Here is a 6,000-nt window from a genome sequence, read left to right as displayed (position 1 = left end):
CTCTGCCTGCCTCTCTGCCTACTTGTAAAATAAATAAAATATTAAAAAAAAATTTAAAGTAGGCTCTACACCCAAAGTGGGAATTGAATTCACTACCCAGAGATTAAGAGTCACGTGTTCTCAGGCTGAGCCAGACAGGTACCCCTCATGCAGGGGATTTTTTTTTAAGACTTTATTTATTTACTTGACAAAGAAAGAGAGAGAGCAAGCACAAGCAGAGGGAGCAGCAGAGGAAGGAGAAGCAGGCTGCCCACTGGGCAGGGAGCCTAATGCAGGGCTCGATCCCAGAAACCTGAGATCATGGCCTGAGCCAAAGGCAGACACTTAACCAACTGAACCACCCAGGTGCCCCTACGTAGGGGATTTTTTATCTTTTGCACTCAAGCAGTGCTGCAATAAATAACCTCATATTTAGCTCGTTTCCCTCTTGTAAAATTGTATCAGTAGAATACGTTTCTGCAGGTAGGATTGCTTGGTCACAGATCTTGTGAATTTACAATTTTAATACATGTGGTCAACTTGACTTCCATAAGTTTATACCGGTTTGCACTCCTACCAGCAATGTATGAGAGCATCTATCTTCCCCAACACTTGCCAAATAGTATTATTTTCCAATTTTTAAGCCTGCTTATAGGTGAATAGCACTGCTTCTATTATCTATTGTAACAAACTGTCACAAAAAGTAGTGGTTTAAAATAACAACTCTTTGGGATGACGGAGCTCAGCTAGATGGTGATGACTTAAGGTCTCTAATTTGCTTGTAGTCAGATGGCCGCTGAAGCTGGAGTCATCTGATCCGGGCCTGTTCAAGGTGATCTCTTGACTCACACATCTGGCACTAGAGTTCGTTCCTCTCAGCCTCTCCAGGAGCAGCCTGGCCTCCTTTCATAACAGCTCACACTTCCGAAGTAAGGAAGGGGATAATGTCAGCTCAGTTTGAAGGAGGTGGAAGAATAGATACCAGATCTCAGTGCACAAAGAGGGAGAAAAGGAGATGATGGCCCTCATGGCCCTCTCTGGTAACCTGATACAGTTTCTGTTTTTCATTTGTTTTTTTTTTTTTTTTGGCCTGATATAGTTTTGTTTAGTATTTCTCTCAGTATGAGTGAGGTTATCTTTTCATAGGTGTAAGAAACACTTGTATTTCCTTTTCTAGTAACCAGTATTCATTTCTTTTGTTCTTTTTCTATTTGGACACTGTTCCTTTTCCTGTTAACTTTTGGGAACTCATTATCTTAATCCTTTGTCACAGCACCTAAAAATCTTCTGTTAATTTTTGTTTTGATTATTTTTTACTTGGATTTTGGAGCGTTTCACTGTGCAGAAGTTTTTACTTTTATGTAGTAAAATTTATAAAATTTTTCTTTTTTTTTTTTAAGATTTTTATTTATTTATTTGACAGAGATGACAACCAGGCAGAGAGGCAGGCAGAGAAAGAAGGGGGAAGCAGGCTCCCTGCTGAGGAGAGAGCCCGTTGTGGGGCTTGATCCCAGGACCCTGGGATCATGACCCTAGCCAAAGGCAGAAGCTTTAACCCACTGAGCCACCCAGGTGCCCCTATAAAATTTTTCTTTTATTGCCCCTGAATTTCTGGGGGGTGGGGAGAATGGCATTTCCCACTCTGATTATAAAAGAAATAATAATAATAAATTCTATAATTGTTTATTCAAGAATTTTTATTTATTTGTTTATTTTTTAAGTTTTCAATCCATTTAGAATTTATCCTAAGGAAAGGAGTGAGGTAAGAATCTAACTAATTTTGTTTATACAGATGGCTACCCTGTTATTCTAACTATTCACTGAATAACCTTTATTTCCCCTGTGATTTGAAATGCTACCCTTAAATTATAGTGAAAGTCCATAGGTATTTAGGTTTGTGATGTGAACAAAGGCAAAAGAAAAAGAATTAAACTTCTTTAGAACTTAGAGCCTATTGACAAGTACTCGAGACAAGCAGAGTGACATTTCTCAGTGCGAGTAACTGCCTTGATGTTAACACATGGCAGGAGGCAAAAGGCAACCCCAGGTTCACATTAGCCTGACACCCAAGATCCTGTGAAAATCTCTTTGGAAACTTCTTTTATCTTTGCCCCATACTCTCCAAAGATATATTTTAGCAATAAGCCTCCAAGCATATGGCCTGCTGATGGACATTTGAAGGGTCTCATGATTAAGATTCTACTAGACAGTAATAAATAAACTTTTCCTGACAACAGTCAGATCCTCAAGGTCCTAGAAACTTTGCTTCCAAATTCCTTAGAGACTTATATGATCCCTAACCCACACTCAACTTGAAAGTATATAACCAGCCACTTCTCATGACCCTAGCACAGCTCTTTCTGCCAAGGGGTCCTATCCCTGTGCCTGCTTTCATGCTTGCCTTATTTATTTATTTATTTATTTATTTATTTGTTTGTTTATTTCCCTGTGCTTTAATAAAACCACCCTTTTTGCACCGAAGATGCCTCAAAGATTCTCTTTTGGGGTACCTAGGTAGCTCAGTTGGTTAAGCATCTGACTTTGGCTGAGGTCATGATCCCAGGGTCCTGGGTTCAAGACCCACATTGGGTTCTCTGCTCAGTGGAGAGCCTGCTTCTCCCTCTCCCTCTGCCTGCTGCTGCCCCTGCTTGTGCTCCCTCTGATAAATAAATAAATCTTTAAAAAAAAAAAGAAGAATTCTTCCTTGACCGTTTGCTCCAAATATTTTCAGATCAGTTTGTTTAAGAATTCTGTTCTGTTCTACCAATCTATAATTCATCACACCAGTACCACACTCTTTCAACTTTCATAGCTTTATAAAATATTTCATAACTTGGGGCACCAGGTGGCTCAGTTGGTTAAGTGCCTGCCTTTGGCTCAGGTCATGATCCTGGGGTCCTGGGATCAAGCCCCAAATCAGGCTCCCTGCTCAGTGGGGAGTCTGCATCTCCCTCTCCGTCTGGCTGCCATTCCCCCGCTTGTACTCGCTTTCTCTCTCTCTGTCAAAAAAACAAATAAAATTTCTAAAAAAATTTTTCTATTTGTAAAGATTTTTATTTATTTATTCATGAAAAACAGACATAGGGCTCATAATATTATTTCTCCTACCTGCAGGACTTGATCCCAGGACCCCAGATCACCACCTGAGCTAAAGGCAGATGCTGAACCAACTGAGCCACCCAGACACTCACGCCAGTATCTCTTATCTACTCTCCTTTTCTCCCTGGCCCCTGTATTTTTTTTTTTTTTTTTTGGCTATTTTTTATCTAATCCATATGTACTTTTTTTTTTTTTTTAAGATTTTCTTTATTTGAGAGAGAGAGAGAGAAAGAGAGAGCACATGAGGTTGGGAGGGGCAGAGGGAGAAGGAGAAGCAGGCCCCCCGCTGAGCAGGGAGCTAGACACAGGGCTCATTGCTAGGAACCTGAGATCATGACCTGAGCTAAAAAGCAAATACTTAACCAACTGAGCATCTCAGGTGTCCCTCCATATGAACTTTATATTTTTGTTTTTGTTTTTTTAAAGATTTTATTTATTTATTTGACAGTCAGAAATCACAAGTAGGCAGAGAGGCAGGCAGAGAGAGAGGGGGAAGCAGGTTCCCCACTGAACAGGGAGCCTGATGTGGGGCTCGATCCCAGGACCCTGGGACCATGACCCGAGCCGAAGGCAGAGGCTTTAACCCACTGAGCCACCCAGGCGCCCCTATGTTTTTGTTTTTTTAATATTTAATTTATTTGCCAGAGTGAGAGGGAGAGTGAGAGCGAGAGAGAGCACACACAAGCAGGGGGAGCCGCAGGCAAAGAGAGAAACAGACTCCCTGCTGAGCAGGGAGCCCAATATGGGGCTTGATCCCAGGACCTTGGATCATGACTTGATCCCAAGGTAGGCACTTACTTGACTGCGCCACTCAGGTGCCCCTCCATATGAACTTTAATGTGACCTTGTCCTGTTCCCTCCAAAATATCCTGTAGGTGGTATTTTTAATCAGGATTTCTCTCAACAAATAGCTTAAATTAGTGATAACTTATTGTCAGCCAGCAATCAATCCAATCAGTGATACTTTTTAAAAATTTGATCTATTTTTAAGTAATCTCTACCCCCAATGCAGAGCTCAAATTCACTGCTCTGAAATCAGGAATCTCGTGCTCTTCCAAGTGAGCAGCCAGGAGTCCCATTACTCCAAGCTTTTTACTTATTTATTTTTAAATATTTTACTTATTTTTTTTGACAGAGCAAGAAAAGAAAGCACAAGCAGGGAAAGCAGCAGGCCCAGGGAGGAGAAGCAAACTCCTCACTGAGCAGGGAGCCCATCTTGGGGCTCGATCCCAGGACCCCGAATTCATGACGGGAGCTGAAGGCTGATGCTTAACCAACTGAGCCACCCAGGCACCTCTACCCCAAGCTTTGTAACAGGAAATGGGACCAAATGATTGTATTTAAGTTAGCATTGTGACGTAATGTGCTGTGTAGGTGAAACAGAGTGCTATCAGAGCAATAGGGACACCTTTCCAGTGAAGGGTGATCCTGAGAAGGTGGCCTTTAGCTAAACCTGAAGAATGAGGAAGAGTTGGCCCGACTAGACAGAGGGGAAGTCACTGTGACGTTAGTAAGTGCAGTTGCTAAATTTTAAGTGTCACCCTATAACATGTAAACACTTTTGTTTGTTTTAGGATTTTGTTTTTGTTTTTAGTTCTTTCTACACCCAATGTGAGGCTCAAACTCACAACCCCGAGACCAATAGTCACCCTCTGTACCAAGCCAGCCAGCCAGCCAGGTATGCCTACCTTGTAAACATTTTTAAATGCACTCAACTCTTCCACTATGTATATTTAATATACATTTTAAAAACATTTCTATGTTTTTCTGTTTGGAATTTTGTTGCCATAAGTAACTCTTTTAATTTATAATAAACTAAGATTTTTCTTTAATATTTATGCATATGTGGAAATTCTTTTTTTTTTTAAGACTTTATTTATTTGACAAACAGATCACAAGTAGGCAGAGAGGCAGGCAGAGAGAGAGGAGGAAGCAGGCTCCCTGCTGAGCAGAGAGCCTGATGTGGGGCTTGATCCCAGGACCCTGGGATCATGACCTGAGCAGAAGGCAGAGGCTTTAACCCACTGAGCCACCCAGGTGCCCCTGGAAATTCTTTTTTTTTAAATTTTTAATTTTTTTATTTTTTCTAATTGAAGTGTAATTAACATACAATGTTGTATTCGTTTCAGGGGTACACCATATAGATCCATTGATTCCTACATTATACAGTGCCCTCCACAATAAGTGTATACACCATCTGTCACTCTATAACCTTATGACAATATTACTGACGATTTTCCCTATACTCATGAATCATTTATTTTATAACTGGGAGTCTGTACCTCTTATTTTTAAAGTTTATTTATTTTTTAGTAATCTCTACACTCAATTTGGGGTTTGAATTCAAGAGCCAGAGATCAAGAGGTACACTACACTGAACGAGCCAAGCAGGCACCCTGTAGGCTGTGCATCTTAGTCCGCTTTAACTACCTCAGCCATCTCCTCACCCACCTTTCTTTTTTAAGATTTATTTACTTATTGGGATGCCTGAGTGGCTCAAGTCAGTTAAATGCCTGCCTTTGGCTCAGGTCATGATCCCAGAGTCCTGGGATCAATTCCTGCATTGGGTTCCTTCCTCAGCAGGGAGCCTGCTTCTCACTCTGCCTGCTGCTCCCCCTGCTTGTGCTCTTTCTCTCTCTCTGACAAATAAATAAATAAAATCTTAACAAAAAAAGACTTTGGGGCACCTGGGTGGCTCAGTTGGTTAAGCAACTCCTTTCAGCTAGGGTCATGATCCCAGGGTCCTGGGATGGAGCTTCCTGCTCAGCAGGAGGCCTGCTTCTCCCCCTCCCCTCTACCCATACTCTCCCTCTCACTCACTTTCTCTTTCAAATAAATAAATAAAACCTTTTTTTTTTTTAAGATAGAGAGAGAGAACACAAGCAAGGGCAGAGGGAGAGGAGGAAGAAGCAGGCTCCCCGC

This window comes from Mustela erminea, chromosome 14 (genome assembly GCF_009829155.1).
Source record: "Mustela erminea isolate mMusErm1 chromosome 14, mMusErm1.Pri, whole genome shotgun sequence".
NCBI lineage: Eukaryota > Metazoa > Chordata > Mammalia > Carnivora > Mustelidae > Mustela > Mustela erminea.
Note: the sequence above shows the minus strand (reverse complement) of the source record.